At 32.9% G+C, this 20,968-nt stretch overlaps 1 non-coding gene across 1 annotated transcript; it reads left to right on the top strand.

Annotated features, from left to right (window-relative positions):
- The first annotated feature begins 20,150 nt into the window (after positions 1-20,150).
- Positions 20,151-20,259, top strand: LOC111721033. Its single transcript, XR_002770409.1, has one exon. It is a non-coding gene; the product is annotated as a U6 spliceosomal RNA (small nuclear RNA).
- The last annotated feature ends 709 nt before the right edge of the window (positions 20,260-20,968 follow it).

Genomic DNA, 20,968 nt, shown 5'->3' with positions numbered 1-20,968 from the left:
TAAGTGACACAGTGAAACTAATTCCCAAAATACAATGACTTATTCTTTGAATTTTAATGCTTAATATTCAAAATGTGAGAAATATTTAATAATGATGTAGCTTAGAATTTGAGAGAGACAGACAGACAGAGATAGACAGAGAGACAGAGATAGAGACTTAGTATACAAGTTTACAGCAATCATTGCAATTTTTCTCCTAGAACATCTTCTTTTTACCCACTTTTTAAACGTCACTTATCATTTATATTTGTTCATTTAACAAGTAAATGTAAGTATTTTTCAGTTTAAAATTAATGGTGATAAATTATCTATGCTTGCCTCACTCAATCTCAACTTGATGAAAAATGCATTTCTTTTTTCCTTTGGTTTCTTGTAATAACCTGACTATTGAGAATTCACCTTGGCCATTTAGCATTCATCCCAACTCTATTACTTTTCTGAGGAAAAGAGATATAAAAGTTATGAATCATTCAGCGTGTCAACCATATGTGAATTCTACAATGCTTCAAGCATATGTTATTTGTATCCTGCTTTCTGATTTTCTGATTGACAGTATCACTTTATGGGTGACTGAGCTTATTTCCTGCAGTTTAAGATTGATAGGACTTTAGCAAAGCCCATTCACTACTATCTAATATATGGCTTCTCCAATGACATTAAGAATGAAAACTGACATGCAGACTCTTTGAATTTCAGTGGTTATAAAACGCTAAGCAAGCTGTAGTCTTATGCAAATAGCAATATAAATTAACATTGGAATTATTGGGGTATAACAGGAAGAAAGAAATTAGAAGCTCATCAGTCATGATGTCAAGAAATTAGAATGAATCTTAACAGTCATTTTTCATATTTGAATTGTAAACATAAGCATTATATTTTATTAGAAGACAAACTTATAACTTTTTATTCATTTTTAATCATTCTGAAATAAATCAAGTTCCGTAATGCCAAATTTAAATTTTGTATTTTTCATAGGAAAATTATCAGAGCTTAACCCCTGGAGGTAATTTGAGATGACAAGATATTTCACAAATAATTCATTTGACACAAACATATGCTTAGTGTTTCATATCTAATATAACTGGTGAACCTACCTCTCTCTCTCTTTCTCTCTCTCTCTCTCTCTCTCTCTCTCTCTCTCTCTCTCTCACACACACACACACACACACACACACACACACAAATACACACACTCAAGCAAGGAGAAATTAAATGGGACTTAGGAAAGGAATCCAAGTCTTCTTTTGCATTTTAAATGAAATCTACTATAAATATTAAAGTAGTTTCTGTTGATTGTTAAGTAACCAGAGAAATAACTAAAGTACAAAAAGAAAAATATCCCAACTTAATGAATAAACTTAAATGAATAAAAAAAATATACATGCTATATGAACTGTAGTGTTTCCAAGTGCTAAGAGTTTAAAGACATATGACATGCTCTCTCTTTTTCAGACTAGCTAAGGACTTTTGGATAAATTTTCCAGATCTCTATTCTCCCCAGAAAGAAATATATATTCTGAAAGAAGGATCTTATATGAGGGATGGGGGAAAATCATATTGAGTTTATTTAAAGCTGAGAATGTTCTGAAAGTCATATTATCGATGACTCATTTTGCAGAAAAAGTAAATGACGCTGATAAATTAAAGGAATTGTCCACACTTCCACAACTAGGGTCTAAGCTAGAAACTGGTTCACCAGAAACTAAATTCAGTGCTCTATTATGCCATAGTACTTCACAGAATTTGGAGTACCTCATCTGAATTCAAATACTAGTTTCTATCTGTATGACTTTGTATAAACTAATTAACCTTTTTTACTCCCCAATTTCTTCATCTATAAAATGAAGAGACCATCTAAAGCAATAATGTTAAATATCATATTGTTCTACTATAAAGGGATTGATTGGCTCAGTCTTCTAAAAATGCCGCCTCCACTTAAAGTAATAAACAAAATAATGTACTCTAATATCTTCACAGAATAAACACATCCTTTGAATCAATCAATAAATCACTATCCTAGATGTGAAAATTTCTTGGTCAACTAAAACTTTGAAAACAACAAGATTAAATGAGACTAGATTTTACAAAAAGTATATTCTGATTGGTAAAGAAGATGTAGGCATATCCTCTGAACTTGTGCAAAATCATCAAATTGATTTAGGATTGATCATTTGAGTATCTAAAACTTAATAGTAGAATCTTTTCCTATCAAACACCTAAGAAGCTACCACTAGTCTTTATTCACAATATCTTCCCCACCCATCTTGATTATGATCTTCAGAATAGCTGAGAATTTGGACTATTTCATCCGAATCCTAGCAATTTCCCTAGAACAAAGTGACTGGCAGTGCAGTTTGTATTGGAAGCCAATGACAAATTAGGCAGATTAAAATAAAGTATCTGGAAGACTATACAAGGAGCCCAAGGTAAAAGTTACAACAAACATAAGGAGAAATGGATGACTACTTTCGTGAAGGAGGGAAGGAGCTTCCAGCAACCAGGACCTCTCTAAGCTTGTGACAACTTTTCACTGTGTGAAAAATCTTTTCACAGCTAGATGTCTAAATTGATATCATCCAACCATCATGGTGGAAGTGGGAACACACTAATGAAGGATCAGGTCCTAGAAAATTAAGGAAATTGTCCCCAAATCTCTAAGACTATCTTTAATACTTTGAGGGGCAGATGAGGGACCCAGTCTACCAATATGAAAAAGGGTTAGTTGAGTAGCTCCATTGCTTATGCTGCAATAGAATGGAGATATTAATGTCTCTTACCTAAAATTATCTGATTTTCCAGATTTAGGGGGAAAAACAAAAACAAAAACTTATTTTGTTTTAGGCTATTTTTATCTAGATGTATATATGAATGTTTCTCTTCACTCTCTTAGTAATGTTATAACCCTTTTGTTCTACTACTCAAAAATTCTAAACTCTTCTGTTTCTTACAAACTAATATAGGGAAGAAACTCCCCAAAATCATTAAGTCCTTTTCTACTTACAGTCTTTTCCTCAATGATTTTCTTTCTCTGTTCTATAAATTCAGATAATTTCTTCAATTGCTATCGCTAAAATCTCCACCTAGCTGTACCATAGACATCTCAAATACTCTATGTCCCAAGTCAACTTCTTCCCTAAATTTTCCTCAAACTCTAGCATTTTGTGTTTATTTTTAGGACACCATCATTCTTTATTAATGCAGGTTTTAAATAGCAAATTTACCCTTGGGTTTTCTCTCTTCCTTTCCTTCCCCCTAACATAACAACAAAAACAAAAAAGCATTAATTGGTTCCCAAGTCTTATTGATTCTAAACCCTATAATATTTCTTTCATCTATCCTCTTCTTTCAATTCACATGACCATTTCCATAATTCAAGTCCTCATCACCTCTTCCCTGTACAATTACCAAAAAAACCTTTTAATTTGTTTTCCTGTGTGTAGTCTCTTTCATCTCATATCTTTCTTTGTGAAGCTACCAAAACAACCTTCCTAAAGTACAGTTCTAATTATATCATTCTCTCAATCAAAAACCTTTTATGTTTCACTATTTCAGAATTTTCATTACAACATTAGGTCCATGATCTGACCTCAAATACTCTTCCAGACATATTTCATATTATTATTTTCTTTCTTTATTCTGTCTTCTAGTTAAAATGACCCATTAGGAGTTTGAACTAAATACTCCTAAATATCTTCTATTTTTATATCTTTTCCATCTCTGTCTCTCAAACTCTTTTCTTCATTCAAGGATCAAATCAGATGCCACTTTCTCCATTAAAATTTTTCTTATCCCTCCACCTCCTTGTCAGTTATTAGTGCTATTCTCACTTTATTTAAAATTAATTTATCTTTAGGTGTTAAAGTGTTCAGAAGCAGCTAAAGTTCTTGAGGGCAAAGACTGTCTCATTTTTGTTTTTATTTTGTTTCCTCAGTGCCTAATACATGAACTGGCACAAAAATATGTATATTATGATACTATATTGTAATCTAACATAGTGATGTCATTTCAGTGTTCTTCAAGAATGAAGAACAACAACCAACCAACCATTCATAGACCAATATAAGAGTCACAGTGGGACTTAATCCACTGAAATTCAATTTCTGCTAACTCACTAAAGATTATGTGGACTATGTGCAATGTAATACAAGCAATATCAGAGAGAACTTCAGCTCTAGCAGATTTAGAGAGAGCCTAAATTTGTAATCAGCCTTACATCACAGGAATCTCAAAGAAAACTACTACTTCCTCTACTAGAGGAAGAGGGACAAGATTATATATATATATATATATATATATATATATATATATATATATATTAAATTACTACTTTCACTCTTAGCCCAAGGAGGGCACTGGCCTCAGCTTCATCCCACACATATAAATCATTCCTCTGTGTTCAAAATTCCCAGTTACCTATTCCTGTATAACTTCTATACAACCAAATAACTAAATGCTGATAATTCCATGGAAAAGGCAATTAATGTCAAAGACTAACAGTCCAAAAAAAGTTGATGAATGGCCTAAATTTGCTTTTTCAAATGATTAGATTGGCATCATAAAGAAATCAACATAGACAATTTTCATCTTCAACTTCAGAAGTTCTTCATTCCCTTTTGTTATTCCCTGTTCCCATTCTTCTTCATCCTCTTTCAGCTTCATTCTTTGAATTCCCTTTCAACATCTTCATAACCTTACAGAAAAAGCTCTTCAGGAAACTGGTCATCTTAGAGATTTACATCAACTTTGGTGTTCACAATCCTAGTAGTTCCTCTTCAATTTAGATGGCTTAGAGGTCAAAGCAAGATTTCCTTCCAAAGCCTAGAATTCAGAAATCTTGTCAAATTTCTATTTCTTATCAACTTCATCTGTTGGACCCCATATAAAATACCTTCTCCTTTCCCCTTCCTCCCTCATTTCTAACTTCCTTTGAAAGCAACTTGCCCTATTTTTTATTTGGATCCTTTGCACAATGCCTTAGTTGGTGTTTAATAAATGCTTATTCTATCTTTTTCTATTATAGCCCTTTTTGACAGTGTGATGAAGACCAGGGATCCCTTCTCTGACTAATGCTTTTAAAAATTAACCAGAGAAAGAAAGAAAGAAAGAAAGAGAGGGCAGGAGGGAGGGAGGGAAGAAAGAAGGAAGGAAGGAAGGAAGGAAGGAAGGAAGGAAGGAAGGAAGGAAGGAAGGAAAGAAACACATATGGGATTACCAAGCGAACTACTTACACTGAAATATTTATCAAAATATTTTAATAGCAAAAAATAAGCTCAAAGGCTATAGATTTAGGAGCCTTGCTTCATTAAGATACCCTCATCTTGCCAATTTTATTAGCTACCTCTCTTGCCCAAGTGTTAAAATTCTAAATTCCAAAAAAAAGAAAATATTTCATACAGTTTCTAACCTTGCATGTTCCCATCCTGTTTTTTCTACTTTAAAAAAAATGACTTTTTTTTCTAGTCACACATGTGACTCAGTGGAAAAGTACCATATTTGGTATGCCAGAGGATCTGGGTTCACATCCTAGCTCAGCCCTTATTATCTTGTACAAATTATTTAATTTTATTAACCTTATTTCCTCACCTATAATATGTGGGAATTGGACAAAGTCCCTTCTAGTACTGTCTATGGAATTATAATACTGCTTTAAATAGACTGACCCAATCATTGACTATTAATAAATATACTATTAATGATATTTTCCCAAATTATTCCTCAATACTTTCATTTATTCAGCTTTTGGGCTTATTGAATTCTGTTTATTCCAAGAGTTTGGGAATTAGATATAAATCTCTTAGGTCATAGTATCTGTCATTTTAAATCCATTCTGGGTCACTAAATGGAAGGCATGCTGTCTGAAAATCATTTAGTTGTTAATGTTTTCAAAATGCTCACAGCTGTCTAGTTCCTAGTACATTTGAATATTTATTAGAAAATGCCTAGCAAAATCTGCTGCTTTTTGGAATTTCAGGCTGATAAAATCATAGTAGGGTACCAAGGAATTAATATGTTCACTTTTTCATTATACAATATTCTTGAGTGAACTTGGAACTATCTTCTGTGACTAAATGAACAAAAGTTGAATTAGATTTAAGTATATACTTTCTACCTTTGAAATGCATATAATAAACAAATGTAAATAGAATTTATAGGCAGTGACTGCAAGAGATAAAATAGCACAGGTTTATTTTAACCTATCAATAGCAATGGATTATCTGTATGTCATTAACATTTGACATGGGACTTTTTGTAAAGTAGAGGGTCCATTTTCAGTAATAATTCCAACTGGAGATAATAGTCCTTCATTGGACCATATCTGAAATATAATAGTCAGTTCTGGCATATTTTAGGTAAAACATAGATAAATTAGAAAACAATAATAAATAAAAATAACGTCTAACAATAATGAGCAACTTATTATGTGCTAAACATTGTGCTAAGCCTTTTACAATCATTTTCTCATTTGATCCTCAAAACAAGGTAGACATTATTATTACTATTCTCATTGTGCAGATGAGGGATCTAAGGTAAACAAATTTAAGTGACTTGCCCAGAACCACATAACTAGTTAATGTTTGCATAGAAATTTGAACTAAGGTCTTTCTATGGGCCCAGCACTCTGTCTGTGTCACTTTAAAGCCAACCAAATTAATCAAATAGATTTATTAATTTATTTATTAATCACCTTCTATGTGGCTGGCATCGTACTAGACAAAGGAGATATAAATACAATACTTTAGAAGTAATATAGGTATGTGTTGATAATGTTTAATAACCAGACTCTCTGAAAAATATGAATACTTTTGAATTTAATCTACACTCTTACCATCTTTTTAAATCTAAACAACAAATCAATTTTGTAGCATTTGTTGATTTCTATAGTATAAATGCTCACACTAAAAATCTAATAGTGTCCTCTAATGAACGAGTATGAGCTGTCTCCAATATACTCTTGCAACCAAGGGTATTTGGCAATGATGGAACCATGCAAGTTACTTAGCACTGATGGATGTAAGATACATTGAAATGACAAAATAAACACCTTTTCGACCGACAATTCAGCAGAGAGAGAAACAGAGAGAAAAACAGAGAAAAAGAGACAGAGATGGAGAGAGAGAGAGGGAGAGACAAAGGGATAGAGACAGAGAGAGAGAAGAAGAGAGAGACAGAGAGGGAGAGACAGGAAGACAGAAAGACAGAGACAGACACAGAGAGAAAGAAAGACAGAGACAGAGGCAGAGAGAAAGGGACAGAGAGACAGAGACAGAGAAAAAGAGAAACAGAGACAGAGAGGCAGAGGGAATTTGGGCTTTCTCTCTTGCTTTGTGAATCTCATGTGACAAAGAATACTCTCTGTTACTAAATGCTATATAAAAAAGTGGGGGATGGCGAGTGCTTTTTACTCCATCCCACTACTTCACTTACATGGAACTTGAATTAAACCAAGCAAGTTTTTGCCTGGGCTCCCCATTTGCCTTTTCTATTCTGTGTTTCCTGTCCTCGGTAGTCATCTAGCATCATCATTGAGATATTGGGGAAGTTTATGCATTAGGTAGGAATATTACTTATAATAGGAAAAATCAAAGTAACTGATCTAATTTATGAAAGGACGTGGGATTTGAGAGAACTAGCTCAGAACCAAGATAAATCGTTCTACATTTAGGTGAGTTTAAGTATCATTATTCTAGTAGAATGTAACAGAAGTTACATATTGAGTTGTTAAATCCTGAATTCTTTTTAATTGATTCTTCAAATTTGTGAATGTTAGCATTTCTTTTTTGTGTTGAAAATAGTTTTCCCATATCTGATTCATATTGAGTACCTGTTACTCTCTCCTCCCACCTCTCCTACTTTGAAAAACCTTTGTATAAACCAAATTCTGTACACAAAGGAATCTATTAGGTAGGTATGTTATATTCAGAATTGAATTTCATGGAATCAATACTTTGAAATAATTACTTTAATTTTGAGTAAATTCTTTTTGGGAATTAAGATAATAAAGAAAAGTGTATATATCTCTATGATTGAGGGCAGAGTGGAGAATGCTTGTTCTTGTGTTATCTTGATAAGTATCCCTTTCTTAAAACATTTATTTTTTTAAAGCAACTCAGTAATCTATCAGGGCAAGAAAACAATAACTATTAAAGATTGTTCTCAACTGTGTACCTGTTTCACTTACCTTGCATCTGCTTTTAACCTAATAGTTGAAAAGCAGAGAAATCAGGAATTTGGACAAATTGTTTTAAAAGCTAGTCAATTATAATTCTATAAGCAGGATGAACTGTCCTCAAGGGGGAGAAAGATAATAATCTGGGGATAGACCTCTTCATGTTTAAGCAGCAGGGTTGTCACTGATCTATTGTGTCTGTTCAGTTTATACTGAATATCTCTGTGGTTCTGTTCAATATATGTCTTATGCTATGAATTTCAGACAATGCAAAAACTTCAGAGAGTACATTGAAGACTTTAAAAGTGATGATTCTACTATTGTGTAATAAGAAATGAAGAACTGGTAGATTTCAAAAAAACCTGGAATGATTTACATGAACTCATGTTAAATGAAATGAAAATAACAGTAACATTGTGCAATAATTCACTATGATTTACTTAGCTCTTTCCTCCAATACAATGATCTAAGACAATTCCAAAAGATTCATCATGGATAATATCCACCATCCACATGGAAAACTGACAGTATCTAAATGCACATTGAAACACACTACTTTCACTTTTTTTCATATTTCTTTTTCTTTTTGCTCTATTCTTTCATAACATTATTAATGTATAAATATATTTTATATGATTACATGTATATAAACTACATCAGATTGCTTGCTGTATTGGAGAAAGGGATAGTGATGGAGGGAGGGAAAAAAATTTGGAAGTCAAAATCTTTCAAAATTGAATGTTGAAAATTGTCTTTACATATATTTGGAAAAATAATAAAATATAATTAAGTAAAAATAATAAATGAACAAAAAGCGAAAAAAGTGATGTCTGTTTTACAAAGTCAATGACCTTAATCATGACTTTCTGAGACATTCCCTTCTCTTCCAGGCATTCTTAAGTCAGAGTTTTTTAGACTCTAGAAGCCTGAGATTATAGGATTCTAACATTTAAATTTCTCAGTATTCCTTACAGTGTCTCCTTAGTCTGTGGGTTTTGCACATAAGAAAAGGAAATAAAAATTAGCTTAGTATCTATCCTATCTCTTTTAAATTCTGAGATGAACAAAATATGACCATATATAAAACAAAAAAAAAACATTGCTCTTTTCTTTCCCTGTAAATCCCATTTTGACCCATCTCAATATGAATAAAATTTATTCCAGATAAAAGGAAGTATTGCTCATTATAATATGTCTGACCTCATCAAATAATTAAATCACAAAATCAGCATTGCAGGCTTGACATCCATAGCTATGCAGAATATAGAAAATTGATATTTTAAAATAACACTCTCCCAGATTATTTACTCAGAAAGATTTGAGTAAATGTAATAGTCAATGTAACTTTACTCTTTTGAAAGATAACAAAAATAAGAGTCATTAGCAGATGCCTGAACATGATAATAAAAATGTCTAAATGTATTCTTGAGAAAAGGAACTTTTTTTTAAGATTAAGTTTTCCCATCTTGCCCATGCTTAAAGTAAAACAGGCACTAACAGACCTAATACTAATACTAATACTAATTATCAGGGATACTTTTATCTACTTTGTTTTTCTGACTCCATAGACTCCATTTTAGGAGTGCGGGTGATTTTTCCTTCTTTTAGTTTGATCATGAATCAGCTCAATATCTGATCAACTTTAGCCCCTACTTCATTTCAGAACTTTTCACCTCAAACTATCTATCTTTCTCATTTTCCCCAGCAAAAGCAGAAACAAAAGGCATATGCCATCATTGCTGGCAAGATTAATTTTTTTCAATGAAAATTAAACACAAGTGCATCATGCTTCAGATTGGAAATACCATCATTAACAAAACATGTGAAATTAAATAAAGTTCTATCTTATTTTTAGCTACATATTAAAAAACCCATGGTATTAGAACAATGGGGAATGGACTAGATCCTCCAAAAATGATCCTTGATACTGGAGTTTAGTTCACTATAAAAGATCTCTAAAAAAGAAGGAACCCAATATTAAATTTTATGGATGACAGTATACAATTTCCCAGATGGGATTTGAGTATACCATCAAAATAATTTCCAAACAATGTGCAAGGAGTTATAGATAATAAGTGACTTGGCAACTAAATGCTATATTGCTGTGTCCTAAGCTTTGTAATGATTTTAGCATATCAAGTTAAGTGTTCTTCAAAATCCAATGTTTTGATAAAAAAGAAAGAAGCAAAGAAACAAAGAAAAAACTAGAAAGAAGGAAGGAAGGAAGAAGAAAGGAAAAAGGGAAAAAAGGAAAAGAAAAGGAAAGAAAAAGAATCATTTAACTGTCTTTTGAAAGGCAAAGGAAATAAAATTAATTATGCTTTTAAATTTGTGCCTCCTGAGCATAGGATAGTTTACCTCTCAGACCTGTGGAAGAGGAAGGAATTTATGATCAAAGAAGAACTAGAGATCACTATTAACTACAAAATAGAAATTTTTGATTATATCAAATTGAAAAGTTTTTGTACAAACAAAACTAATGCAGGCAAGATTAGAAGGGAAACAATAAACTGGGAAAACATGTTTACAGTCAAAGGTTCTGATAAAGGCCTCATTTCCAAAATATATAGAGAATTGACTCTAATTTATAAGAAATCAAGCCATTCTCCAGTTGATAAATGGTCAAAGGATATGAACAGATAATTTTCAGATGATGAAATTGAAACTATTACCACTCATATGAAAGAGTGTTCCAAATCACTATTGATCAGAGAAATGCAAATTAAGACAACTCTGAGATACCACTACACACCTGTCAGATTGGCTAGAATGATAGGGAAAGATAACACGGAATATTGGACAGGATGTGGGAAAACAGGGACACTGATACATTGTTGGTGTAATTGTGAACACATCCAGCCATTCTGGAGAGCAATTTGGAACTATGCTCAAAAAGTTATCAAACTGTGCATTCCCTTTGATCCAACAGTGTTACTACTGGGCTTATACCCCAAAGAGAAGGGAAAGGGACTTGTATGTGCCAAAATGTTTGTGGCAGCCCTGTTTGTAGTGGCTAGAAGCTGGAAAATGAATGGATGCCCATCAATTGGAGGATGGTTGAGTAAACTGTGGTATATGAATGTTATGGAATATTATTGTTCTGTAAGAAATGACCAGCAGGATGAATATAGAGAGGCTTGGAGAGAATTATATGAACTGATGCTGAATGAAATGAGAAGAACCAGGAGATCATTATATACCTCAACAACAATACTGTATGAGGATGTATTCTGATAGAAGTGGATTTCTTTGACAAAGAGAAGATCTAACTCAGTTTCAATTGATCAAGGATGGACAGAAGCAACTATACCCAAAGAAAGAACACTAGAAAATGAATGTAAATTGCTTGCATTTTTGTTCTTCCTGGGTTATTTATACCTTCTAAATCCAGTTCTCCCTAAGCAACAAGAAAACTGTTCGGTTCTGCACATATATATTGTATCTTAGATCTACTGTAACCTTTTTAACATGTATAGGACTGCTTGCCATCTGGGGGAGGGGGTGGAGGGAGGGAGGGGAAAAATCGGAACAGAAGTGAGTCCAAGGGATAATGTTGTAAAAAATTACCCTGACATGGGTTCTGTCAATAAAAAGTCATAAAAAAAAAATTGTGCCTCCTGGAAATTTCCTCATATGCCCTCTGCTGTCTTTTCCAATTCATGGTTCATTTCATATTTACCAAATTCATATTTCATATTTTCCAAATTTCATATTTACCAAAATTTCAGATATTAAAGAAATGGGGTTTTATAGCAAGAAAATATGGAATTATGGAGGGAAAGTGTTGTTAGTAAGGAAACATTTCAATGGAGTATTGAAATATACTTAGTCAGAAATGTAAATTCCAAGAGTATAAAATCATTTATTCCCTCAAAAAATAACTAAGTAAAAAATTGATAATGCCTACTATTTATAATTATTATCAAAGCCTTATATAAACTTCCAAGGAACAATAATATTCATTGTCAACTCATTTTTTTCATATATGCAAGAATTATTTCTCACTATGTTCAATTACTTTCAGAGATAGTTGTTTCTACCAAGAGTAATGCCAGTATCCTGAGAACTGTAGAATTTATTTCCATAAAACTGCATGAATTTGCTATCCATTTTACATACCTTACACAATTACAAAATATTCAGAGCTCATATTTGTAAGTTGACTAAAAACATCTACTCTATGGTATGAAATCCATTGAAATAGTCCATTTAGGTACATTATTGGTGAAGTTGTGAATTGATTCAACCATTCTGGAGAGTTTGGAACTATGTCCAAAAAGCAATCAAACTATGTCTGTCCTTTAATTCAATAATACCAGTATTGGGTCTGTATCCCAAAAAGATCATTAAAAAGGGAGAAAAGACCCAAATGTACAAAAATATTTATAGCAGTTTTTTTTTTTTTGATGACAAAGAATTGAAAATTGAAGGAATATCAATCAATCAGGAAAGGCTAAGTGGTATATAGTATATAAAATAATGGAATACTATTGTGCTTTAAGAAATGATGAGCAGGCTGATTTCAAAAAACCTGGAATGACTTATATGAACTGATACTGAATTAAATAAGCTGAATGAGTAGAACAGTGTACACCACAACAATATTATGCAACAACCAACTATGCTTCACTTAGCTCTTCTCAGCAATACAATGATTCAAGACAATTCCAAAAGACTTGTGACTATCCATAGTCACAATCTGAATGCTGATTGAAGCATATTTTTTTTGTTTTTGTTTTTCATTGCTTTTACCTTTTGTTCTGTTTCTTCTTTCACAATATTACTGATATGGGAATACAACATATATATCTGGAAAAAGACTTTGTGGGTGATTAAAAGCCAGTATATGACTTGAATAGGCAGAAGGAAGTAATCTAGATGGTATTTGGGAAGATAAAAAGTGTTTTCAATTATCCTGAACAACATAATTCCCATTATTCCTGGCACCAAAACTGGCATAGGCATATTTTTACTCCAATGCAATCATAAATCCATGATCTCATCAACAGATTAACTTCCTTAGAAAATGAACAGCATAACCCATCCGGGCTTGCCCATTCTGTGTGTCTCTCATGCATTCCCACAAATTCAATATGTAGCTGGAAAGAAAATGAATCCTATCTTGAATCAGCTCAGACTAAACACATTCTATTTTGTACTATGTATGTTTCTTCTCCTTTCCCTGGGTACCATCTAATTTTCATCTTTACATTGAAGCAGACAATCCCACAATAACAAATATATGTTCGTTACTGTGATGATGAGAAAATGGAATCAGAGGGTTATATGGAGATTAAGAGAAGATAAAGTTGAAATAGGGAAAGAAAAATAGACCTTGGGGATTCACATTCTCATCACCACAAACCATATCTTCCTTCAACTCACTCCAACTTAATAAAATCCACTTTGTAGTTTCCATATTCCATATTCTGCTATCACATAAAACAACTCCTATGATAGCTCAAGCTTAAAAAAAAGAAATCACCCCTATGGGGTGGTTTGTTTTCCCTTTTGAACAAGTCATACATAAAAACTTCTACTGAGAACATGAAAACAAATGGCTGTTGCACCTGACACTTAAGTTAACACTAAGGAAATATTGAATTCAGTTGAGGGGAATATCAAAATTTGCTCACAAATGAGGTAAATATTGACTGATTCAACTCCAAAATCAATATTCACCTTGAGGGACAATATATCTTGCTCTTTCCCTAAACCAGAAATCGATGAAACATATACATATGACTCCCATAAATGTGTGACCAAATGATTTGCATCTGATTCAAAAATATTGGCAAATATCTTACCAATTTCTACCCAGAGGTCTCTCTGTTCTTTGATTTTAAAGACAATTTTACTTAGTCAATTCTAATTTGAAAGTATGGTCATTACAACTATTCCCATTTGAACTGCACAAGTTAAATACTTAGTGTCCTATACTCCCAAGAAAATAGCAGGTCATACTTACTTTTGGGGATCTAGGGTTATGGAGAATACTTAACTAATATGTTTCCTAAGTCAGAAAGATCCAATCTTTAGAGAATCCTTTCTTTCAATGAAAATGCCTCAGACACATTATCAATATAAGAGGTCAGACACAGACATTTGCTATGGAAAGAAGTTTGTTAGATACGCCAATTGTGTATCCTAAAATTACCACATGCTAAAAAGTGGCAAATATAGAGACAATCGCCATTTGAACAAGTTCAGAAAAAAAAAGTTAAGTGATAATTATTAGTCATATCACAAGCCTAGAATTGAAAAGAACCTTAGAAGCAATCTAATACAATTCCTTCATGTTACATATAAAGAAACTGAGAACAAGAAATGTTATGTGATTTGCCCAATGTCATAGAAGTCATAACTGGCAGAAATTCTGTGACTTGGAGCACTCGGATTCCCATTTTCCAGATGATAAAACTGAGGTTTGGAGAATTTAGAGTAAGTAATGAATCCCATCAAAATTCAGGAAGGGTTTCTGACTTTATACTCAATGCTACAAATAGACAGGAATAGACTGTCAAGTATTCCAGAGATAACTGGAAAAAAATATTCAGCAAAGGTATCAAATGTCTTTTTCATTAGAAAAATAAATAAAGTTTATTGTTTTGGGTTTTAGATATTGTTGTTTCCAAGAATGTTTTTGGTGGTGGTGGTGGGTTTTTTGTTTTTGTTTTTTTTTTTTTTTCCTGAGGCAATTGGAGTTAAGTGACTTACTTAGGGTCACACAGCTAGGAAGTGTTAAGTGTCTGAGACCAGATTTGAACTCAGGTCTGAGTTCAGGGATGGTGCTCTATCCACTGTACCACCTAGCAGCCCCTCCAAGCATGTTTTAATGCAGTTCTTCTGGACATGAGAGGATGGACCAAAAGACATTTTGGAATTCCTTCTCAGATTCACAGATATAGAGATGATTAAATGTGCATTTGTATGCATGGGTACTCAATTTTAAAAGGATTCATTCTCCAAATGGAAATGGAAATGATAGCTATGAGTTTTTCATAGAAGAAGGAACTTCTTTTTTTACCCAGAAATATACAATTGTTCAAAAGACACAATTATAGTCTAATTTATACATCTTTCCTGCTGAATGCCCCACCAGAAGGAGCACTTTGGAAAATGTTGCCATTCACTTTATTTTTTTCTACAACAACAAAAACAATAAGGAGGAAAGAACATACTTATTTACCTATCCATTCATTCATTTATTTATTTGCATTCATATAATTTGTGTACATACATATATACATATATATGCATGTACATATGTATGCATATAGATTCTCTGACGTCAATTTTGGTTTGAATGGTTGTTGGTGGTGTTGTTTAATTTAATATGGCTATAGGGCAGAAGTTTTAACCTCACTTTTTATGCTTCATTTTTTCAGTGGAGAAATCTAGAATATTTTAAAAGATAAAATAATATACATAGAATTGTAAAAGAAAATTTCTTGAATTATAATGTGTTAGAATCCTAGTGATAACTCAATGGAATTGATAGATACAGTGTTTATTGGTTCACACATTAGAGAAAATCTTTACAAGGTGTTAAGTCACTAATATTGGTAGAAACAATGCTTGAGTTTTATACCTTTGAGAATTCATACATTGGCTCACACATTGGAGTTCACAAGTACAGGAGATACACAAAACTTTGTAACTTTGTGAATTCACACCTCCCATAATCCCACTCTCAGAGGAGGAGTCAACTTTTGGGTTCACACCTTTAAGAGATCATATATAAGAAGCTCTTAGAGCTTCAGTCAGTCAGTTCAGTTGAAAAGATTGAGAGGGGAGCGTCAGTTGGAGATTGAGAAGCCACGAGTCGGAGTTGAGCTAGAGGCAGAAGCTGGAAGAGCTAAAAGAGCAAGAGCTCTTGGAACCAAGGAGTGAGATAGGCCTCTAAGAAAGCTAACCAGGACCAAGGAGAGAGATAAGACTTGGGAGGAGAAAATAAATGTTTGGATTTTATCAGCTGGCTGCATTTGAAGTGATTATTACTTTGAATTGAAACTAAGGCTGCCTCCAGAAAACCTCCCCAAGAAATCTGCTCCCAGAGAACCATTATATATTATAAAAAAGAAGAGAACACCACAACAATGAACAAAATTAACATTTTAAAAATAACAAGTTCTTAGACATCAGGTGATGAATCCTGGCTGTAAGGAATTTCCAACAAGAAAATTGCCTCCATCAGAATTTATTCTGCCACTTCTAGTGATAAAAATTTGCTAAAAACCCTGAAAGTCAACAAAGTGTTGATTGTTTACTAAGTGATTTGCATAGGGTCAAACAGCCTATTTGTTTCTCAGGAGTTGAACTCAAATTTTTCACACTCTGAGGCCAGTTTTTAGTCACTATTCATTATACCATGTAATCACATACACATGTGTACATACACACATATACATGTGTACATATGCATGCATGTGCATGCCCATAAATATGTACATAAAATAGGTATAAACAGACAAGACAGCTCATTGACACAGTGGATAGTTCACTGGATTTTGTGTTGGGAAGATTCATCTTCCTGACTTAAAATCTGACCTCAGATACTAGATTGTGACCCTGGGCAAGTCACTTAATTCTATCTGTCTCAGTTTCCTCATCCATATAATGATCTGGAGAAGGAAATGGCAAACCACTCAAGGACCTTCCCCAAAGAACCCCTACATGGGGTCACAAAGAATTGGTCACAACTTAACATCATGACTATCTTAACTATATATGTAGCAAATAAGATATTAATTGTACAGTATCAGTCAACATTTGTATAGTGTTTGCCATGTGCCAAGGATTGTGTTAAGCACTTCACAATCGTTTTCTCATTTGATCCTCACAACAACCCTATAAATTGATGCTATCATCCCTATTTTATAGATGAGGACACTGAGGCCAACAGAATTTAATTGAAAACTAATCAAATTCTGAAGCTAAATATAACCCTTCTTGACTTCAGATGTAGGTTCTCTGTACACTATGGACCCACCTAGGCAGAAAATAGTCTAGTAGATGTGTTTATTGCTTCTTTGCAATAATGGTGGTAAAATAGATAGATAGAATATCAGCAGATTAAGATTAAACCCATCTGCTGGAATAGTTTCTTCACAGGGAAGAAACCTTGTTCATACAGTCTTTAATTAAATTTTCATGTTCATTATTGAACATATATATTTATTTATTTATAGATAGATATTCTCTCCTGTTTTACACAAACCCCTCTTCATGTTGTACAATTGGTCAACAATTCAACTGCATTTTGTTTTTAAAGTATTTTAAAGTAAAAATTCTCAAAAAAAATTTAATGCAAAATGAAAACCAATAGTGCAATTGTGGAATTCTTCAGCCACATGTTTATTTATCAAGAAGTCACAATGGATTTTGATACTGTGGGTAATGCATTGTGAGCTTTACCCTCCTGGCAGGAAGGCAGTTCCAAACATAGCAACATCGTGGCCCTGGGCAATTGAAGTTTAACAAAACCTGCATGCTGATATTGGGAAATAATGAGAATAGATGATGTTGTCTTTATATAGACTGAATGTTTTTTCCCCCAGGTTTTTAGCACAACTGGAGTTCAGGTTAAATAATAATCCTGAATTATGTTATGTGACTTTAGGTCATCACAAAAGAACTTTGTCCATAGAAACAGGCCTATTTGGAAGATATTTTGTAGCTAGATCCAATTATTTTTCCTTGATTTTTCTTTCAAAGGCCCAAAAGGAACATTTCTTACTATTAGAACTGTAGTCTTAGCCCTTCATTTTTATATTTATAAAGCACTTATGGCTTCACAGTGCTTTCTACACTTTATTGACCAACACAACTTTGAAGAGTTGATATTGAAATTATGCTATTATTCTTTTAGAGATGAGTTAACTGAGGCATGTGGAGGCTATGTGACCTGACCAAGTTTATAGAAACATTGACGTAGAACTCTAATTCTCTTCATTTTACATATGGGATTATGGTTAGGTAACATGCCAAAATCACAAAATTGAGAAGATTTGAATGCTAGGTTTCTGGTTTTAAAGCCTGTGTTCTTTCCATTGAAACACATTGTCTTTCATCACAAAGTCCTTGGGGACAGCATAAGGCTTGAAGAAAGATCTTCTGAAATACAAACTGCAGAAAATTATAGAACAAACATGTTTTCAACTTAACTCCCCCACTGCAGCAACCTCAAATACAAGGAATGATGCATCTACAATAAGAAAAAGGATAAGAAGAGAACACAAATGAATCCATACAACATAAAGACTTCTGAAATAATACTGGAAGGCTGAGGTACCAAAATCCCTCACTCACAATAACCACCCTTGGCCTACTTTGGTGCCTGACATAGCCAGTAATCTTGATCACTTGCTCCAGATGTGGCAATCTCCACCATGTTCCTGAAATGGCAAAATTCCCTCCCACTATTCCCTGTAATCTGTGGAAAATGTTGATTTTTATTCAGAAAGATGATGGAAATAGGGTATAACTGTAAGGAGTGGAGAAAAAGCCCCAGAAGTGAAAAACTGGAGAGAAATAAATCAAGCTTCCATGTCCAAGGAAATGGTATCTATAAACTCAGATGTGGTCAGTTGTATTTCATGGAAAAATGACAATTCTTTACAGATCTATACCTTTAAAAGAAGAAGAAGAAGAAGAAGAAGAATCCCAAAAAAACAAGATTATGAAAAGAAAATCAGCCACCTAGAAAAAAGAAACAGAATTATAAGGAAGAAAATGACTCCTTGAAAATTAGAATTAGAAAAGGGGAAGCCAGTGAAGTTATAAGAGAGAAAGAAATAAAACAAAAATATAAAGAATATAAAAAAGAAAAGAATGTGAGACATCTCAGAAGAAAAACAATAGATCTGAAGAACAGATCAAGAAAAGAAAACATAAGAATTATAGGACTACCTGTCAGCTATGCTCAAAAAAATCTTGATACAATAATGCAAGATATAAATAATTAATTAAAATTATCTTGAGGTGCTAGTACAAGAAGGAAAATAAGAAATAGAAAAATCCACCAATCACCATCTGAAAGAGATCTATGAGAAAAACCCTTAGGAACATCATCACCAAATTCCCAAGTCCCCAGATCATGGAAAAAATAATATTAGTAAGAAAAAAATAAATTTAAATATGGCACAAATAAAATCCCAAAAGCAGCAACTACATTAAAAGACCAAACATGTCTTGGAACACTAGATATCAAAAAACAAAAGAATTGTGATTGTAGACGAAAATGTCATATCCAGAAATGTTATGCATAATCCTGAATAAAAATAGCAATAAAAATGAAATTTAATGAATCGCCAGACTTTCAGCATTTTGTGGCAAAAAGAGCTGATCTTAATGAAAAATCTGACATACAAAATCCAAGAAAATATAAAATAAACATCAAAGACAGTTTATGTTTTATATGTGGAAATGCACACTGTATGTCTAAGACTGTCATAAGAAATTGAGTAATTCAAAAGAAAGATTGGGGTAGAGCTGAGTATGGTGTGATTCCAAAAAAATGAAATCATGTAGGAAAAGACAAAAAGAATTATTACTTTATATGAGTGAAGTGCAAGACAAAGAACTGAGTTAGATGGGGAAGGAGGGTCTAAACTCTCATCAGGAGTCGGTTTAAGGGAGAGCAATGCATATGCCTCTAGAAGGGTATAAAAGTCTTTCAAATTTAAAAAGAAATGAGAGGAATGGGATAGGAAGGGGGACAGGATAAGGGAAGAATTCTTAAAGGGCACCCTATTCACATCAGATTAGAATTAAAAACAGAACATATACATTTAGAAGGGAATAAAAACAGTCAATTTATAAAGAAATAAAAGCGTGAGAATATAATAGGGATCAGAGTATAGAAGGGTATGTAGGTTAATGGGAATGAAATAAAGAGGAAGGAAAAGGATATGTTGAGAAAATAAGAGAAGGAACCTTGGAGGGAAGGGGTAGGTTAAGTAATAATAGGATAGCAAAAGAAGTACTTGCTTCAGCAGTACACAAACTAAAATTGATAAGATTGATAAGAGAAGATTAGCATGGCCCTGTTCAAGAATGACATGCAAATTTGTGAAATGTTCTCTTTTTTTAATATTACTCTTGTCGGTATTAGTTCAAAGATGGAATAAGTGAATAAGAGAAGGAGAGGGAGTGATAGAAATCAGGGCAGATTGAGAGAAGGAAAAATCAGAAACAAAACATTTTTGAGAATGGACAGGGGGAGAGAGAAAGTAGAATAAGCAGAGGAGAAATTCATTTAGAGGTAGTTAGTAATCATTACTGTGGGGAAAAAATTACAGCATAAGTTTCTATGATAAAGATTTCATTTCTCAAAATAAATAGAAAATGAGTTAAATTTATAGAAATAAGAGCCATTGCTCAATTAATAAATGGTCAAAAGATATGAACAGATGAAGATAACAAAGCTATCTATAATCTTATGAAAACATATCTAAATCACTTTTGATTTAGAAAAATGCAAATTAAAACAACACTGAGCTATACCCCTCATCTATCAGATTGGCTAATATGACAGAAAAGGAAAATGACAAATATTGAAGGGGAAATCAAGACATTAATTCACAGTTGAGGAAGTAGTGTGCTGGTTCAACCATTCTGTAAAGCAATTTCTAAGTATACCCAAAGAGCTATAAAACCATGCATATCCTCTAACCAAGAAATTCCACTTTAGGTCTATGTTCCAAAGAAATTTTAAAAAGGAAAAGAACCTACAAGTACAAAAATATTAATAGCAGTTCTATATATTTAGCAGTTCAATTTTAGTAGTGGCCAAGACTT

This window comes from Sarcophilus harrisii, chromosome 5, assembly GCF_902635505.1.
Source record: "Sarcophilus harrisii chromosome 5, mSarHar1.11, whole genome shotgun sequence".
Classification (NCBI taxonomy): domain Eukaryota; kingdom Metazoa; phylum Chordata; class Mammalia; order Dasyuromorphia; family Dasyuridae; genus Sarcophilus; species Sarcophilus harrisii.
The sequence above is the reverse complement of the archived record's forward strand: the minus strand, read 5'-3'. Positions and strand labels throughout refer to the sequence as shown.